This window comes from Chinchilla lanigera, unplaced genomic scaffold (assembly GCF_000276665.1).
Source record: "Chinchilla lanigera isolate Chin_1 unplaced genomic scaffold, ChiLan1.0 scaffold00031, whole genome shotgun sequence".
NCBI classification, from domain to species: domain Eukaryota; kingdom Metazoa; phylum Chordata; class Mammalia; order Rodentia; family Chinchillidae; genus Chinchilla; species Chinchilla lanigera.
This window is the reverse complement of record NW_004955432.1, coordinates 14753553-14773953: the sequence shown is the minus strand read 5'-3', so window position 1 is coordinate 14773953 and position 20401 is coordinate 14753553. Positions and strand designations below refer to the sequence as shown.

General features: G+C 38.9%; 1 protein-coding gene across 6 annotated transcripts in view; it reads right to left on the bottom strand.

Annotated features, from left to right (window-relative positions):
* The window catches only part of Umad1 (UBAP1-MVB12-associated (UMA) domain containing 1), a 209919-nt gene that overhangs the window by 163526 nt on the left and 25992 nt on the right, over window positions 1-20401 (bottom strand). The gene's annotated exons all lie outside the window — the stretch shown is intronic.

Sequence of the window (20401 nt, the reverse complement as noted above, 5' to 3'; positions counted from 1 at the left end):
GCATGGACCCTAAGTATGTGAGTAAGCACTTACTAAAAACAATCAATAAATTATTAATTTATGGGAAATTCACATATGGTTTATAGGGATTCTATGAATCTCAAAAACACTGTAAGCAAAATATCAGACACACACATGCAGGTGAATTTTTCATCATATTCCCATAAAGTTTACATGCAAACAAGAAGTAAAATGTATTTTGAGTACTAGAATTATTTCTCTTTTAAACAGTCCATTGCTAATGTAATTATTTCTTTTTTTTGCTTTTTTGATCGTTTTCATTTTTGTTTTTGTTTGGTTTGGTTTTGCTTTGCTTTTGTGCATGTGTGTGTGTGTGTGCGCGCGCGCGTGCATGTGTGCGTGCATGTGCACATCCGCCATACTGGACATTGAACCCAGGACTTCAGACAACCAATCCACCACCGCGCTACATCCCCACCCCACCCCACCCCTTTCTAATTTGGAGACAGTCTCATTACGCTGCCAAGACCGGACTCAAACTTGCTATCCTCTGCCTCTGCCTCCTAAGCAGCTGGGATTACAGGCACATTCCACCACACCTGGTGGCTTGTTACTGAGAATTTGATCAGGATTCAACAGCAAAAAGATTTAGATAAAATAATGTCTAGATAACAGTGAGGTGCAGAAATATTCTACTTGTAATTAAAGGCAGAATCACACACTCTAGCAATCAAGTGAGCAGAGTCAGGTTGAAAAGAAATCTAATCCAGGAAGCTCTTCAAAGAAAAGGACTTTTAACAGCCCTTGTGAAGATAAGCTAAGGAAAGACCAAAATTTCCCTCCAAAAACATTTCTTTACTCATTAAACAAGAATCATTTAAGCAACTAACGAACTCTGATTTGTAGTTTTCAAATGGAAAGGCAGTTACTCCCATGTGAGAAGAGACATAATGACAAAGAAAAAGCACAGCAAATGTATCATCTAATTTACTGTTTGACACTTCATAATTTAAATAGCCATAGAGATATATCACACACAGAGTGAAATACTCACATGAATTTAAAGTAACACTGGCTAAAAAACATTTCCTTGATGCTAGCAGGCATGTATCTGAGTTCCTTCCTCCTTGAGGCACTCTGGGAGAAAATTTTGAAGACTGCTGCAGAGGAAGCCACAATGATTGCTCAAACTGGATTTCATAGTAGTCATTTTTTAAAGTTTCTAATAGGCATCTATAAGATGTCTAATAAGCAAATAACCTTAGGGACACCCTTCAAGATACAGTGCAAAAGTTATCTGTTTCATAGTGTGTTCCACCATGCCCGGCACTCATCAAAAATTTTAAAGGCAAAAAATAGTAATTTTTAAAACACAAAGAACAGCAAAGTAATCTGATTTACCCTCACTGAAAACTACCTGACCTATTACAAGACCACTTCCACTAACCATGCTGGAATGTGTGCTAAAATAGTCTAACATATAGATCTAATGCAGTTTAAAGTTATGTAGATCTCAGGGCAAAAATAGAGTGCTTACAGGAGCCTGAGTAGCTTAGGTCCATGTAGTTCTAAAAATTAGCTTTTTCACTTTACAAATACTTCATCAGTAAAACCAGATTTATTTTTAAAAGTACCTAATAATCAATGTTGACTTCTAAAACAGTGAGTCTTCTGTGAGCTCCAGCAGAAGCAAATTATACCAGTAACAGTTTATTGGAAACACATGAAGATACAGTACAGACAGAAGAGTTTTTAAGAGCCTCCTATAAAGATCAATGATCCATCTCAATCTTTCACATCCTTGCCCTACTAAACTCAGCCATGAGTGCATAAAAATAATGTGCAAAATGCTGCTTAACTTAGAATCAACATTTACGATCATGGAAGACAGATGTGGAAAAATTTAAAAAGCTAAAGATGACATACTGACAGACAATTCACAAGGCAGAAAAAATGCAGGGCTTACTAAGAAGAACAGTTAGTGATGGTCCTTACTAGGAACACATGCTCAGAAGTAATGTTACTTTATTCAACGCCACGGTGCAAAGGGGTGACATTGTGTCAGCACAGATTCCACTGCCAGCAATTCAAAGTATTCCAGCAGCTAATGCCAAGGAACATGAAAAGCTTAAATGTTCCTGCTCTACGACTAAACATCTAGGAAGTTTTCTGCCTAAAAGTAACAGGGAAAAAATACAGCTGAGAAGCATGTCCCTGAAGTTAAATTACAGTAACACAGTGAAAGTCAATTTGGTCCAGGAAAAGACAGAGGGATACAGTTGGCAAATTATTTCTTCAAAAAGAAAAGTCTTAGCTGATACAACATCACCATTCTACGGTGTAATCAAATCCTAAAGTTGGCTGGGCTTGAGAATGCTACATGAGATAAACTACAGTGAAGAAAATTGTGACAGCAAAGAAACTATTATATACCTGCCTGGCGGGGAACAGCAGTGCTTCTCTCAATATGGAAAACAAGAAGCTTAATTTTCCTCTTCAGAATGTTTATGATTTAGATAAACTTCCAAAGTACTTAATAGTTCAACACTACATAGGTACAGAAGAAAACCTAAAGTTTTGCTTTTTATTTAAACTAAAGTTTGTGCTATGCTTGCTATAAGTATCTAAAAACTCAGTTGGAAAAAACTCACTTGCTTTTAATCAACAAAGTATTAACAGACATTGCAGACCAACTGACAATAGAGGCCAGTCTGGGCTACATGGTATATTCAAGGCCAGCCTGGACTACATAGCAAGACCAAGAGAGAAGAGGGAAAGAGAAAGGGAAGGAGGGAGGGAGACAAAGGGACAGGGAGAGAAAAAGGGAGGGGAAGAAAGAGGAATCTCACTTCTTAGATCTTAATAATTGTCATTTAAAACTAACATGTAAAAAAAGTGAGTTTAACTTTACTAACTAAATAGCACAAAGAGGAAAACGTGTTACATGTACTTACAGTAACTTGCTAATACGATTATAGAGTTTAAAGATTTAAATTTAAAATTTCAGAAAAACACCTTCCAGAATAGTTTGAGAAATATAAAGCTTAATGTTTATACTACTTCCTTCTTCGCTTCCCTTTAGACCATTCAGGCGATGAACAGCCCTAGGGTGGGTCGTCTATCTTCAGTAAATCCCCTCAGACACACTCACAGCTATGCTGCTCCAATTTAGTTGGGCATTTGTTAGTAAAGCTGACACAGTCAACTTACTATCACAGGTCCAATGCAGGTGTTTGGGGAACAAAAGGACTGTTAACAGCCAGGAAAACACAGCAGGAAACCCAAATAAAAAGGTAACTTCTTTCCCCAAAATACATTTCCCCCCTTAGAAATACTATACACAACTAGGTTATTGCAGAACGAATGAAAAGTTTAAGATGAGACTTTCCTACCTTACACTCTGACCTTAAATTTATCAGAATAATATTTGTAAGTATTTTAAGATAAGCTAACAGCATGCATAGTTGTTTAGTAAATGTTTTGTGGATTGAACCTTATACTGCAAAAAGAAAACCAAAATATTTCAGGAGTAAAAGTAAAATGTACTCATTCTATTTCTATGAAACAATAAAATAAAATTTCCTAACAAAGTAAGAAAATAATAATTATTACGCTATTATATCTTCAAAGTAGTTACAGAGTATAACACAACTACAAAAAATTCTTACAAAGATGAAACAGATATTAGCACAAAATTTTCTTTTCAACAAACTAAGAGAAACTAATAGTGTAAATGAAACAAACTAGCATATTTTAAAACAGTGGAATAGGTGATATGAGGAACTATCAGAACCTTTCCCTACTTTTATCTGTCCATGTTCCATCTTGCATATATACACTTTGAGTTTCTCACATGAGAGAAATCATGCAATACTTGTCCTCCTGTGTCTGACTTATTTCACAGGACATTATGTTCTCAATTGCACCCATTTACCTGTGACTGCCTCAGGCCTATCTTTCTTTACTGCAGAGTAATATTCCATTGTGTATAAACACCATTATTTTCCTTATCCATTCATCTGTTGATCAACATATATGCTGTTTCCAGTATCTAACCAATACAAACTTCATGGCTATAAAGATATGTATGCATATATCCCAGTAAAATGATAATTTAACTATTCTGGGAAGATCCCTAGAAGGGAGAGAGGCTGGGTCAAATGAAATTTCTGTGCTTAGTTTTTGGTGATTTCCATAACGCTTGGACTCCTTTCCCCACATCCCTGCCAGAACTTGTTATCAGATTGTTTTATGATAGCCATTCTTCCTGGAGTAAGACAGAATCTCAGTGTTGTTTTAATTTGCATTTCTGTAATGGCCAGAGATGCTGAACATGTTTTCATGTACTTATTGGCTGTCTGTACGTCTTCTGTGAAGTGTCTACTCATTTCACTTGCCTGTTGTTTGATTGGGTCTTTTATTTTGGGAAGTCTAAGGGCTTTTTTCATTCTTTATATACTCTAGGTGTTAGTCCTCTGTCCAAGGAGTAGCTGGAAACAATTGTTTGCCATTCTGTAGGTTGTCTCCTCACTCTGCTGTTTCCTTGTTTTTTTTTTTTTTTTTTTTGGTACCGGAAATCAAACTCAGAACCTTGCACTTACCAGGCAGGCGCTGTGCCGCTGAGCTATACTCCTGACCCCCTGCTGATTGTTTTCTTTGCAGTGCAGAAACTTTTTAATATGATATGATCACACTTATTGATTCTCAGTATTATTTCTTGTGCCACTAGGTTCTATTAAAAAAAGTCCTTGCTCACTTGTCTTCAAGAGTTGTACCTATTTTGTCTTCCAGGAGGTTGTTTCTGTCTTAACATTTAGATCTTTGATCCATTTTGATTTTAGTTTAGTACCTGGTATACAGGTGTTGACTCAGTCTTCTGTGGATAGCTGATTTTCTCAGCACCATTTATGAAACAGGTTATCTTGCCTCCAGTGTATCTTTTTGGTCCCTTTATCAAAGATCAAATAGCTATACAGGCCTGGGGTTGTTTCTGCTTCTTCAACTTGGTTCCAGTGATCCACATGCCTGTTTTTGTGCCAGCACCATGCTGCTTTAATCACCTTGGCTTTACAGTTTAATGTCAAGTCTGAGCTTGTGATGCCACCCACTTTGCTTCTGTTACCTCGGATTGCTTTTGCTATTCTGGGTGTCTGCTTGTTCCACATGAACTGTAGCACTGTTTTCCTCTAGATCTGTAAGAAATGCCATTGGTATTTTCATTGGGATTGTATTAAATCTGTATATCGATTTTGGAAGTATAGCCATTTTGGTTATATTCGTTCTGCCTATCCTACAAAGGATATCTTTCCATTTTCTGATCTTATAATGTACTTACTCTTTTAGAAGAACTGCAGCTTTCAGGAGAGAATGCAAGATTCAGGGACATATCTTTGGGGCTCTTTCTAACTTTAGGGTTATATAAATAATACATGTTCACTACAGAATACAAATCACCTGGAAACATACGCAACACATAGGTGATTTTTTTCCTTTCAGGGATGTTTTATGTATATAAAGTACATAACAAAAAGGTTTGTGTTAAGCATAGGACCTTATAAACTGTATGTGTTTATGTCTTGAGGATAAATTACTAAAAGTGGAACGTCCGAGGCAAAGGCAACCTACTTCGTTAAAGCTTCTCGTATAGACTGCCAACTTGTCTTACACAAAGACTGCACAAATATAAATCCCCACCAGCTGGAAGCAGATGACTGCACATAGCATTCAACCCATTTGCCTGTTTTTCCTCGGCTTTTGCTCGGTGCAACTGCTCTCTCTTGCAGTATCTCTTCTACTCATTTTTACCATCTACTTCCCGGAAATACAGATAAAAATATGTGTGTAATTCTCATTGTCACTGCTCTTGGCACTGACTTTTTCTCTGTTCTTGCACACATTAACTTTCTGTTGGGGACTAGACTTACCTCTCCATTTGCTCTCCCTCACTGACACTGCCTCCTCTACTTGCTGACCAGCTGCTTTCTAGAGGAAAGATGAATCTTAGTGTTTTCTTTTGCTATGATGAAATACATGAGACTGGGTAATTTATAAAGAACAGAAGCTTACTATTTACAGTTTTAGAGGCTAAGAAGTCCCAGGTCAGGGCGGCTGGCAATTTAGTAGGAGTCCCTTGCTGTGCTACCCCAAGGCAGGTAAGGGGTAGGGAGACAAATTTATCCTTTTAATAGTATCTTAGTCCACTTTGTATCACTATAACAAAACACTTGAGGCTGGATACTTTACAGAGGAAAGAGGTTTATTTAGTTTACAGTTTTGGAAGCTGAAATTCCAAGGTCAGGCTTCACCCTGTGTTTGGCTTCTGATGAGGGCCTCCTGGCTATCATAGGCAGAGGGTATTATGGTAAGAGCATGTGGGACAGCAGTTGGGGGGGGCACATGGAAGAGAGAAGTCACATAACAGCAAGTGAGGGAGCCAGGAGGAGCACAGGAAGCAGAATTTGCAGAATTTGAGAGTCGTGCTCTCAGTAACCAACCTAATACTGCCAGAGCAAGAACCTGCTCCTGAGAGGTAAGTATCCATTCTGAAGGTGGTGTTTTCAGTGACTTAATCACCTCCCACCAGGCCACACCTCTTAAAAGTTCCACCATGTTTCACTAGCATTACACTGGGACCATGCCACCAGTACAGAAACCATTGGGGACAGAATCCGTCCAGACTGAAATAGGTCCTTCAGGACAACTACTGCTCTCCTACGACAATGGATCTTCGGCAACAGTAGCATCACCTCCTGAAGGCCCCACTCGCTAACACCACTGCATTGAGGATTAAGTTTCCAATAAATGAACTTTGGGAAATTCAATGAAACCACAGCAGATGATGATGCCTGCCAGGGCAGTATGGGAATAGGAAACAAAGTGCTCTACTTCCTTCGAAACAGAAGCCCAGGGGTAGATAGGAAAGCTGCCAAGATACATGGTTTAAGGATGTGGGTCTCACCATACTGCACTATGCAGAGAAGCTTTAGCTAGCTTATTTTCTCAGTCTAACTCTAGCCCAGATTCCTGCCTTAAGCAGTCTGTTACCCTTAGGTTTTAGTATGGTTATAAAAATTTCCCCCTATATTTTTGTGAGAAACTTAGTAAAAGATTAACCAAGGATAAATTGAGGTTGCTAGCCAGATAAAATTTGAACTGAAATGTCTTCATACTCCTTTTTGTTTGACAGCCAATGCACTATAAAAAGAATTCGATTTATCACAAAACACTTCAGTACCAGCAAAGTATTCCAACAGAGATGAGAACCAATCAACGGATTTGTCAGCCTCTTTAAATATGTACAGCAGAAAAGTATCAGTAAAATATAAAGCCATTTATAAAAAATCTTTAGAGGTAACAGTCCACTCACTGGGTAAGGCATTTATGCCCCAGTAAAATGATATAAAGTCCCTAAAATGAGAAAGAAAATAAACAGTTGAATTTTCATTTTCTCCTTCAAAATATAATCTCTTCACACAAAAAATATGATGAGATGCCTAGAAATCAAAATGTTTTTTTGCAGAACACTGTGAAATACTGGCACTTCAAATTCTATCCGATAAACTATCATTTTAGATGAATTAGAGGTTTAGTTACTCTAAGTTTAAATTACTATTAATGTCCAATATATTTTAATGTATAGGTTATAAACAGAATATAAAATCATGACTATGACTGTAAATGGCTAACAAGCAGAATACTGATGAAAGATATTATTGGCTTTTTTCAAGTTTTTTCCTTGAAAAACCCACTTGTATCTTATAGATATATTTTATCTACCTAATAGGTGTTTATAAAGTTAGTGTCAGCTGGGCGTGGTGGCACACACCTGTAATCCCAGCACTTGGGAGGCTGAGGCAGGAGGATTGTCGCAAGTTTGAGGCTAGCCTGGTCTACAAAGTGAGCTCAAGGCCAGCCTGAACTGTACAGTGAGACCTGTCAAAAAGATTGACTAAATAAATAAGTAAATAAATAAATAAATAAATAAAAAGTTAGTGTTGGCCGTTTACAATTACAAGAAAATTTCAGAACAAACACTGAAATGCCATCAGCTTGTTTTCCCTACAAACTGCAAAGAGCCCACCACCACTCAATTCTGGCGGCATTAACACCTCTATTCAATTCCAGGAAGGTACACAGGAGCAAAACTCGAGAAATACAGGTTTGTGCCACACTGAGCTCCACATGCGTCTAGGTCCTGTAACCTTGGAGACCTAAGAGGAGCTGAAAGAAATTACAGGCCTTTAGGGGATGGAAAGTGTTTAAATACATCTAAACTGAGAACACTGAAATATATTTGGATGCATTAGCATATTTTCATAACAGGTATAAATCATAACTGAATTTCTATGGTGATATATTTAACCCAACTTTAGCAATAAGAAGATGCCCGCAGGCTAGCAAGGCACTTACATTGCAATGTGCAGGGAGTGCTTTCACTAGAACCGGCTCATTCCATATTTAGCAATTTTTATAAGGTAGCGCTATACTATATTTACTTTCCTTTCTCTCCACAGCAAACAATTTACATTCTTTAAAGTATCCTAAACGCGTAACTATCAAACAGAAATGTTTACACGAAGCTATTTACAATTATCCATAAGATCTTTTAACCCTAAAAATCATATGCCTTCTCACCCTGAGCTTTTAACGACAAAATACTATAAATCGCGGCCCAATTTACAGTGAAAGAGTATTTTTAAATAAAATTAATAGTGCCTATCCAACACCTTTAAAAACTCTTCCTTAAATTGTGGCATGCTCACTGCAGTGCAAGTCAAGGAAAAACATAATACGTGATTGGTTTTAAAGTTTTAAAAGTGACCTTAGAACTATACAGATGATAAACAGCAATGTACACACTTTAATTTTTCTCACAAATTTCTATATTTAAAAAAAGAGATTCTGATTTCATTTCTCCCCGCAGGATTTTTGGAAAATGGTACACTTTTAAATATACAACACATGAAGATACGTGAGGGATACCGCTGAGATGCTAATTTGAGACTACATCATCATTAACGGGACTGCTGACTTAATAAAATACCTGGCCCAGATGACCACAATAATCTCCTGCCTAACATCAGTAATCCAGGGCTGGGGATATAGCTCAGTGGCATAAGCACCTGCCTGGCAAGCACAAGGTCCTGAGTTCAATTCCTGATATCAAACAAACAAAAAAGAATTAGTAATCCATTCCTAAAGATCCAACGTGTGGGAAAACCCGGTAAGGACAAGAGCCATACACAAAGGCTCAGTCCCAGCGTAGAGCTTCTGAAAGGCAGGGCCTGGGGCGTACACTCAGGCAGCTGCGTACAGGGGGCCGAGCCTCTTCCCCTTGAGTGAGCAGGTTTTCTCTGTCCTGCATTCCCACCCTGCCATGCCGCCTCTAAGGCTGGGAGCCAAAATGAATCTTTCTCCACAGCTGATCCTCTCAGGCATTTATTATAGGAACAGAAAGTTGTCTAAACCCATACCACAGCACAGCGGCCAGTAAAATAGTGCAACATCTAGGAAAGTAGTTCTTTTGGGTTTTTTGGTACCAGGAATCAAACTCAGGACTTTGCGCTTGTCAGGCAGGCGCTTGTGCCTGAGCCATCTCCCCAGCCTAGGAAAGTAGTTCTTAACTTTCGTAGGGGCACAGACCTTTGAGAATCTCGGAGTAATACAGAGACTCTTCTTCCCAGAGAGACACGCACTGAAAATTTTGCATATAATTTCAGGAGGTTTCCAGACCACCCTATTTACCTCCCCCGAATCAGTGAGTTAAGAACCCCTACCCCAGAAGCAACAGCAGGGACAACGGTTGTTTATCAAAGCTCCACACTCCATCAAGCAGTCCATCAGCAAACTATTTAAAGGATTACAGTTTTCCTTTGGTGCTACCAAACATATTTTCAGCTGGTGCATCAGGAAGAGACAGATGTCAGAAATAATAACAAGTCATTCCGTAAGTTTAGAGCTGAGCTATTTGACTTAGAATCCCAAAATTTTTCAGAACAATGATTTCATTAAGTCACTAATATTCAGTGCCTAACACATCATTAACAGTATGACGCACATGTGTGCCTGTGGACGTGCCATAAAAGTATATGCCATTCTTGATGAAAATACCCGTTGTAAACACTGAATTCTTTACAAATTTCACCGATAACCACTGTTTGGCAACAGTTTTCAGTTCTTTAATAATGTTCCACAAGCTAATCCACACTTTAAACACTTTGGCTTTCCGTGGGTCTGGATAAAATTTCTGGGGGGCCAATCAAACAAGCACAGCATCCCAGTCTGAGGACGGGCAGTGTTTGCTGCTTCCCAAGCTTTTGTTGGGATTTAACTGCCATCAGAAGAGAATTATACGGAGGGGGGTGACGAGGCCACCAAGGGTGCTGTCCTCATGAATGACACTGTTGTGGGAATGGGTTCACTACCAAGAGCGTGGGTTCCTTCTAAAAGGGCGAGTTTGGGCCCTTCTTGCCATTTCCCTTGCCCTCTGTCCCCTGCCATGGGATCCTGCAGCAAGAAGGCCGTCGTCAGATGCCAGCCCCTCACACATTGGTCTCACAGCTACAAGAACCATGAACTAGTAAGTTTCTGCTCACTACAGATTACCCAGTCCATGCTATCCCATTACAAAGGCACACATGGGACTCAGACGGGCTGTGTGTGGCACTGGTAGGAAACCTGCCACTCCTCCACCCACAGCAGATATCATTTACCATCACAGGATATTTTCCAGCTAAGCCTGGCCACTTCAGAATCATTCACCGGGCCAATCAGAATTAGCAAGTGAACGAAAACTTCTTTGCAGTCACTTTTGTCAATGCAGAAACCTGGACACGTAGTTTCCCTTTGTTTTGTTCCCCACCAATTTAATGAGGAAACCGTAACACTATGAAGATTTCCTTTTTCACAGTTCTATTCCAGCTAACTTGATTTTTTTCTTCCCCTTTTAAGGAGTATATGTTTGTAATACATAATGAATATACTCATTGTGGGAAACTGGTGCACATCACATGTTCAACCTTTTTACTTCTCCTTCCTCTCCTTGCCCTCCCCTCTCCCTCAACCCCAGAGCCGTTCCCATCTCCAGACTCGATCTCCCTATTTTCTATCATCTATCTTTTATTTTGCTCCTACGTTATTTATACTTTGGATTTCTCATGTAACAGAAACCATGCGATACTTAACCTTCTATGTCTGATTTACAGTACTTCATTTGAACTATAGTCTCAAGGTGCATCCAATTTTCCTACAAATGACTCAATTTTTCTTTCTTTATGGCTGAGTAATACTCCGTTGTGTATATAGCACATCTTCTTTATCCACTCACCTATGGATGGGCATGTAGGTTGCCTCCAAAATTTAGCTAATGCCAGGCACAGTGGCACATGCCTGTAATCCCAGCACTTGGGAGGCTGAGGCAGGAGGATTGCTATGAGTTTGAGGTCAGCCTGGGCTACAAAGTCAGCTCGAGGCCAGCCTGAACTGCAGAGCAAGACCCTGTCTCAAAAAAAAGGAAAGAAAAAACAAAAACCAAATTTCGCTATTATTATGAATTGTGCTGTTATAAACATGAGTATGTATGTATCACATTTCATATGTAAGGAAACCAAAGCTGAAATGGTAAGGAGCTTGCTCAAAATATGGTAAGGAAATAACAGAACTTAAATACAATGAAAATATTATGATTTTCAGTCAAGTAGTTACCCTAGTTTGGATGTAGTTCATCTGTAGATGACATAATAGAGGATCAAACAGAATAGAACTCTGTGTCCCATATAAAAGAATTCAAATAAAGCAATACAGCGCAGGAAGGGTGATCCTGCGCTCTTCAGTGACCCCGGCTCTTCCTGCCTAGCTTCCTCTTCCATTACTCTCCCAAGGGACCCCAGTCCTCACAGGCCGAGACAGAAGCTAGAACCCCACTAATGCCCATGGTTCGCGCGAGGGAAGGGGACGGAAGAAGGCAGAACACTATACACCAACAATTTTTTTTCACATTTTCCTGGAATCTGCACCATCAAGTTTCTTCTTATATCTCGCTGGCCAGAAACCTCATCACAGTCCCACACCTGCCTGCAAACAGACATCAGGCCAGAGACACAGCTCAGTGGCACAGCGCCTGCCCTGCAAGCACGAAGTTGTGAGTTCGATTCCCGTTATCAAAAAAAAGAGTGCTCAAACAGCGACATGGCAAGATAAAAAGCAAAGGGAGACAGATACTGACAGACGCTTGCTTCTGCCTCACACCCTATGAGAGCTGAGGGACGAGGGGAAAAGTTCAACTCTAAGATGTCCGATGGTCTCTTAAAGTTGAGCAGTTTGTTGTGTTTCTCCAGTACTTCCCAGTGATACATTGAAGACACGATGCTACAGTTAATTTTTATGAAAAATTATTCTCAACCTTAATGAAACTATAGAAATTATCTTCATTTTAAAAACGGTTACTGCATTTATCATTTTTACAAAGGAAAAACGCTGCATTTTTAAAATGGTCTGACAGTGCCTTACTGCCAAGTGGATGAAATTCTAACGTCTCAGAAAGGCACGCAAGGCCCAGCACGAACTACCTTTCTAGACCGGTTTATCATCCGTGCACTGAGGCACTCTGCATGACAAGCCAATGACTTTTTATGGCCCCAAATACGCACTAGATTATTCTAAAGCTACGTAGTTATAAAGCCTGTCCCTACCACCGGGGAAGGCTTTGTTCCCCTATAAAATAATGATTCTACCAATTCTCAAACAAAAGCAGGTATAAAAGCATTGCTCATTAAAAATGCTGCTTCTGGGACTTCGGCCCCCATTGTTCTGTTTCATTAGGTGCAGGTTAGCAGCGTCCTTAACAAACAGGAGACCACCTGGGGCAGAGGCGGTGCCCAGGGATGCTCACTTAAAGATGACTACGAGGAGGACAGACGGCATCACACTAATGCACCAGTCTTTTCTGTAACACCCTTGCTAGGTAATGCCGTAATTCCTTCGCGATGCAATGAAGGAAGACACAGTTTTTTGGAAGTTCATATCTGTAAAGATCAATGTGTAATCCTAATAATTTTTCCCTTCATAATATGTTTCAGTCACATACACAGAGAAAATAGAACCCTAAGAAGGTAGCCAGTTAGATGTATAAGAATGATGTGGATACTCCTCAGTATCCACAGGGGGTTCATTCCAGGGCCTCCAAAAAGCACCTTCAAATGTTCAAGTCCCTACATAAAATGGTTAGAATTCGCATACACTGTAACTACACATATCCTTCCACACACTGTAAGTCATCTCTCTAGATCATTTATAATACCAGTAAAATGCAAATGCCATATCGATAGCTGTTATACTGTATTGTTTAGGGAGTAATGTCAAGAAAAAGTCTGTACCAAGTCAGTACTGATGCAATTTTTATAATTTTTGATCCACAGTTGATAGAATCTGCAGATACAAAACCCACAGAAGCTGCAGATGCAGAACCTGGACATCAGATCACCGGAAAGACATTGAGGTCTTCCAAGTCTGAAGTATTTTGGTGCCATGTTCATACTTTTACATTTTACTGAGATCCTCGTCATTATTTCAACAGTATGAAATACACTTTAAGGAAAAACGTAACAGCTATTTATCACAACTTTTCAGTTAAACAGCCTTAGACGTAGGCATTATACCATTAGGAAAGCCTACGAAGAAATACTTCAGTAAATGCCATTTATATAATATGGTATGCATGCTTAAAAAATTTTCCCTACTCAAGTTAGGTCCTGAGTAACTGCCCCAAAGGAGGCAGTGCCGAGTAAACCAGCCAATCTCTCCATAGTAACTATACTAAAAGTATGCAAGAGCTTAGATGCTGCTGTGAAAATTTTACAGATGTTGATCTGTCAAATAATTTCATCTAAGTCTACTTTTATGTCATAGGCCACTTGGCATTCACGTTTATACAATTAATTTAACACACGTGTGCCAATTGTTTTGTTAATTAAAAAAGAATCTATTTCCAAATTTATTAAATGTAGAAACAGGTTTCTATTCTTAGAATTGTGAAGCTTTCTGCTCTTTGGCAATTTAATATCCTAGAGGAAGAATGTTTACCACAAAATTTTGTGGTTTTCTTTGCTTATCTTTTTTTTAATGACTAAAGTGGAAGAGGAACTGTAACTTCATATTTTATGAGGTCTTTTTCACAGTATTTTCATATATCATTTGATGATATACAATCACTGAATTATAGACATGAACTACACACTACTCCTGAGCCCTGCTTTTACTCTAGGATCATGTAGAAAACTGCAAAATAGGAAGGAAAAAAAAAAGGATCAGTCAAACCCCAGGACTGTCTAATCAGAAACTAGAGATCGCCCCAGCACCAGTATATTTTCAAAGTGCCCCCTAATCCATACAAGGGTTAGAACCAAAAAGCTAAGGAGGAGAGAACCCTAATTTACATTTGAGTCAAGGAAGTCTACTGCCCTTCAGAAAGAGTCCATGACCTTCCCACAATTAATCATTAATGGTGCAAAAACAGAGGGCTCAGCCCTGCCTCCGGATAGCTGGCACCTCTCCCCTGCCGCCTGCAGCTCCTCCCTGTCCATTCCAGACCAGGGAGCAAAGCACACTCACACAGGGCCAGCCCTGCTCCGCTATGGGACACTGCAATGCTGCTAGACTAACAGGCAGGCCAGGACTAGGTAACGATGAACGAAAAAGGTCTGCTAATTCTATAAACACACAACCCCGTATGCCCTACTGGTAAAATAAGCAATGTTACTGCACAGTCCAGTTAACTGAAAAATCCTGGCACATTTGCTTTAGAATTTAAAGGTCAAAAGTAAAAACACAAAGTTCAGTGTATTTGAGTTTTTCCTAGATATCACAATACATGGATAAGGAGGTAGTAAAAAGATAAAATACCTTTCCAGGCATAAACATGTTTGTTTTTTTTTTTGATGGGGTACATTTCTTTTGTAAGAAAACAAGTAACAGTAGGAAGCACACATTGAAAATCTATTTAGTTTTTGTTGTTGTTTTAATTGCAGCCCTTTGCTGTCAACAGAATCAAAATGACTTACTCTTCCTCACTCCTTGCTCAGTAATTTTCATTTGACACAGCCAAGTTTCCACTCTCAAATAAAGGAAACAACACAGAGATGAAGAAACTACCTTCAAAAGTGCCAAATAAAAATACGATAGTTTAACTGAAATGTCTGTATTTTTTGATTCTCAGAATGAGAATCGTAATGTTACAAATAACACAGTACTTTCCAAAATCTTAAAAATAATACACTACCTTTACGAAATCTGATGTATCATTTAAACTCAAAAACAGAAACGAGACAAAATTACGTATTTCAGCGTCGATCCTTAAAAGATGAAACACAAGCTGCTGTAAATTACAACTGGAACTAAATTCAATGAGTTTCACAAAATAATTAGCTTAATGAAAACGACACGTTCTTGTGCCCTACTTATGCGGCACCTGCATATGCAGAAAACCACGATGAGCTTCAGTTGTTCAGTGACCCAGTTCCTTTCATCTCTGGGATGGGCTTGTCTGATTTCATTCCACCTGCTCCAAACTTAAATTCAATATTTGACCAACAATGTTAGCGAATGCAATAACAATAATCTAAATTATTCGTTTCATTTTATATCCTAGGATTTTGTTGTTATTTTTCCTTATTTCTGCTATAATAATAAGCTAATTCATGCCTCTGTCTTGGTTTTGGAAGGAATTATGTGCCAACATCTAGGCGATACCGTTTCCTAATTTAAAATAACTATGAGGTTCCACACTGCACTAGTAAATTTGTAATCAGCTTAAAGATAATGTGTTAAAAGTACAATTAGACATGTCATAACAGAAGAAAACCCTGCTAATTACAAATAGTGTCGTGCTTGCTGGGTTTTTAAACAGTAGCATTAACGCTATGAAAAATCGCCACCCAGTGATGTAAATGAAAACTGCAATTTGTTTTTGTGTAAAATGATACCCTGGAGGATTACTTACACTTTATTACTGAAAGAACACACAGCTATTACCTTCTTATGTGAGCAGAAAGTGGTTACAAGGGAAACGATGTTTCCTGCCAGGTCCCCTTCCGCCCCGTTCGCATTCAGCATACCAGACATTTCACAAAGGCTAAAAGCTTTGGAAATCTTAACGGGAAGAAAGGTTTTCCTTCCAAATGGAGCTAACTGTACAGGGACAGCCCAGATATTCACATTATCAAGAAGAGCGCCTGGGCTTTGCCCAGACTCGGAAGTGGAAGTCATCATACATTGAATCTATCAACTCAGCCGGGGTACCTTGTAACTGTGATCTATAAACTTATTGGTGTTAGGCAGGGATACTGGCCTGAGCGACAAAGTATTCTCAAGTAGAGAAAAGGTTACTTACAAATTTAACAACATTTAGTACAACCTTTTTAGAAATAGGTTAGCAAGGTCACATGAGGAGATAATACAACAACTTCAACATTTATCAGTGTGGACGCTACAGAATTTGTCACAGTAAGAAGTCATTGCTACAAATAAAATTGCATTTCTCAGTCTTTACTTCATTGTAAAATTCAAAAGTCAATTAACACAAAAAACCAGTCATATATTTTATTTTCTGGTAATATACTTATTACACATTAGGCCTGAAAAATTATGTGGATATATGTGAACCTATATATCTATATCTATGTCTAGCTATAGATATATAGATATGTTAGTAAGTATTTTATAGGCACCATTTAATCTACTTGACATTTCCAAAATATTTTCACACAGTGTCCTTTGAGACTATAGTAGATATTGTATAGGTTATTATACAACCATATGACAAAAAGAGCAACTTTTCAATTTTTATTAAAAAAAGAGCTTACCATCCAATTTTCAAAGACAAATAACTATATTTCTAATAATCTGTCAGGACCTTAATCAGTCAACTCAAATCCTTAACTGTTGAAGGATTTTTAACTAACAATGTATAGCATATTCCCTCAACCTCAAAGAGATTAGTTTTCTGATTTGAAAATATTTGAAAATTATTTAAAATACTATATAATAAAAAGTTTAAGGCAGCCAATACAAGAGCCAAACTTTATGAACAGTAGTACAATACCAATGCTTTTATAAAAACAAAAACAGACTGCCCATGGTGGCACACACGTAATCCCAGCCCTCAGGAGGCTGAGGCAGGAGGATCACTGAGTTCAGAGTCAGCCTAAACTACATAGTAAGATCCTGTCTGAAAGAAAGAAAGAAAGAAAGAAAGAACTTTCTCTTTTAGAGAACACAATTTAAATTTTATTTTAAAGCTTAAAAGCTCACTAATATCTTAAAGTTAAAATAGTTTATGGTGAAAACTTTCAAAATTCTTTCTTCCAGCCTTGTGAAATAAGGCTACTATTGTAGTATGTTCTCATTCGACTAAGATTATCATTCTACATGAGCTATCATTCTACTATGCAACAGCTCATGATAACATCTGTTTCTATGTATTAGTTTAAAAAGAAATTTACATTTAAAAAATAAAACATAGATGTTACAAGAAAAGACACCAAGCTGGACAGTTCAGCGATTAAAAGGATAGGCTCTGGTATCAGATAGCCTTGGACAATTTCAGAACCACCACGTTCGTTGAAGGGACCTGAATAAATGAAGTCCTCATTTGAATATGGAGATACTACTACCTCACTCACAGGGTTGTTCTAAGTATTTCACACACATTAACTCATTTAATCCCTCCAATAACCCACTGAGATAGGTAATGATAACATGGACCTAAACAAGCTAAGTGATATCTAGGGCAGTTAAATAACTTGCCCAAGACAGAAACTCCAGCAAGTTGTGATGTCAGGATGTCGGTTCAAGGGGTCTGGATCCAGAGTCAGGGCTCTCACCCGCACCTCACTGTACAGCCTCCCACAGCCTCTCCGGGGAGGAAGGGGGATGGTGTGACTGAGGAAAAGAGAACGAAGTCAGAGAAAATGAGAGCTCAGAGATGATCACAACTGATACCATGAAAACTTCAGGAGAGTCAACTAAGTCCCCAGAACACGAGGTGCTCAAGGACTTCTCAGGGAAAATGGTGGCAGCGTGTGTGTGTGTGTGTGTGTGTGTGTGTGTGTGTGTGTGAAGCTTTCTACCTGGGAAAGATTTTAAATAGGACCAACAAGGCAAGCATCAGCAGACACAGAAACCGAGGGAGTAGGAGTCTCAGTTGTTGCCAGGGAAACCCACCTTGTTAGGATCACTTGAAAGTACAGCACCAGCGACACTACAAATCGAACTATTATCCTGGAACTACAATGGAAGCAGACTCCTCACCTTCACTGTAAAGCTGCTAGACATACGGTGCTGAATACAGCACCAATCCTGCGCAGTCCAAGATGGCCCTGGAAAACTCTCTTAAAATACAGCACATCATCCTTTGGAAAAACAGACCATTAGAGCATCAATATATCAGATGGAGCAGCTGGTACTGGAACATATTAGAGTAATTAAAGTCGGAAATCCCCTCATTAAACAACAAATCTGGAAGTCTGTGTGTCTTCTGAGGATCAGCTAAAGGCAACTTCTTAAACCACAATATTTCCTGGAAAAGGAAAAGAGGTCTATAGCAGATCAACTTCACCTACTGAGGCAGGAGGCCCTGGAAACCAGGCCCCTACACAGGTAGCGCTAAAACAGTCAGTGAGCATCTGCTCAAGGCTACCTGAAATTGGATATCTTAGAAAAAGCAGCACAAGGGGCCATTTTCCTTTGGTGAAAGCTTGTCTCTGAAATACTCCAAAGTGGCAAGGCACCAAAAAAAGAGGTGAGAGAGAGCTCTGAAACTCAGAAACCATACATACTCTCAAAGACACCACTGTCCCCCGCCCATTCGTTACTTGACTATTACAGCAAAAAGGATAACGTCAACTTCCAAGTATGTAACCGAAAAAAAAGCCGAGTTCTTCGCAAATGTCTTAACACTACAGAGATGTTAAAATGAAAACTATAGAACAGAGTTTTAAAAACCACACTTTGTGAAAATAATTGCTGAGAGAATTCATTGTGAAACCCCTGAAGAAGACACTTCCCAGAAGGCCTGGGTTTGCCTCTGAAGTTTTTCTGCCAGTGAGGCGAATTCAGGAGGTGGAAGGAGAGCAACGCCGGCAATCTTCAAGGAACTAACGCTGGGGTCGACAGAGCCAGTTCCGACTTGGAAGCTGAGGCACGAATTCCTGACTCGGTAAGAAAGAGGGTCAGACGAACAGTCATAACCATGCAACCAACCTCACTCCTGCCAGAGATCACTAGTGCAACAACTCTGCCCGTTCTGGCCATTGCCCTTGTCCTCCGCGTACAAGACAGATTTGCCACGGCACCCACGTGTTCCAGATTGTGTAAAGGACAGAAGATTCTGCGGTAAAGTTTATCCATGAGAACCGCTGTTCTGGTCTTCCAGAGATTATTATGGTCAAGAAATGGAAGAGAGCCAGAGAGGAAAAAAACCATGCGTCCTCTCTGCAAGAACAGGTCCTAAAGAAGGTCTGACGAGGAAGAGACTTCCCCAACCCTTATCTACTGAACATGCGGCAGTCAGAGGCATAGGGTGAGCCCAGTTGTGAGATGACCGGAAGCATGACAGAGCAGATGCTGAGAGTTCAAGACCACTATTAAATCGGGGGGATCCTGAGAAACACGCCAGGGAGTGAACACCAGTGTGGCTTAATGCAAATCTTCTCAAAGGAGGAGCAGGAATTCGGTAGGAGAAGGTCCAGCGGGGATGAGGATAAGGACTCTGGATTATCCTCTCCGGGGAGACAAACCACGGGAAGAACATACAAAAGCCGTGAAGCTAGGGGAAGACACAATGATGCAGAGGAAATTTTACTTTTCAGAATCCTCTGGAGGAAGAGTACAGTGTATTTGTTTGAAATAAATATTTTTAAAGCCACCAAAATCAACAGGTCAGGTTTATAATCTTTTAAATCTTTATATTAGAAAATATTATTTAAAATCTTTTAAATCCTTACAATTACAGGAAATAAAGTGGTCCTTAAAAATATTAGAAGACAGTATTTAATAAGTGCAAATTAGAACTTTACATCAGTAAATATTTAATGGAGGACTGGTTTAATTTCAGATACTTCTTCAGGAAGGAATCATGGTACTATTTCTAAGACTGAAGCTGAATTTATCAAAGATTCTGCACAATTCCGTTTTTCACAGTTATGATCACGAGGCTGTCAGATGGGCAGAAGGTGTGATTTTATAAATTTAATTAGAAACACAAACTAATACGTAAGAGTCTGACTTGATGATAATCTTCCAAATAATTGATGACCTTTATTTTATAGATTTCACTTGAAATTACACAAATTCTGACATTAGTAAAAAAAAAAAAAAAAAAAAAAATTAAAAATAAATCATGTAATTATCAAGTCATTTAAAAAAAATTCATCTAGTTATGATTTTG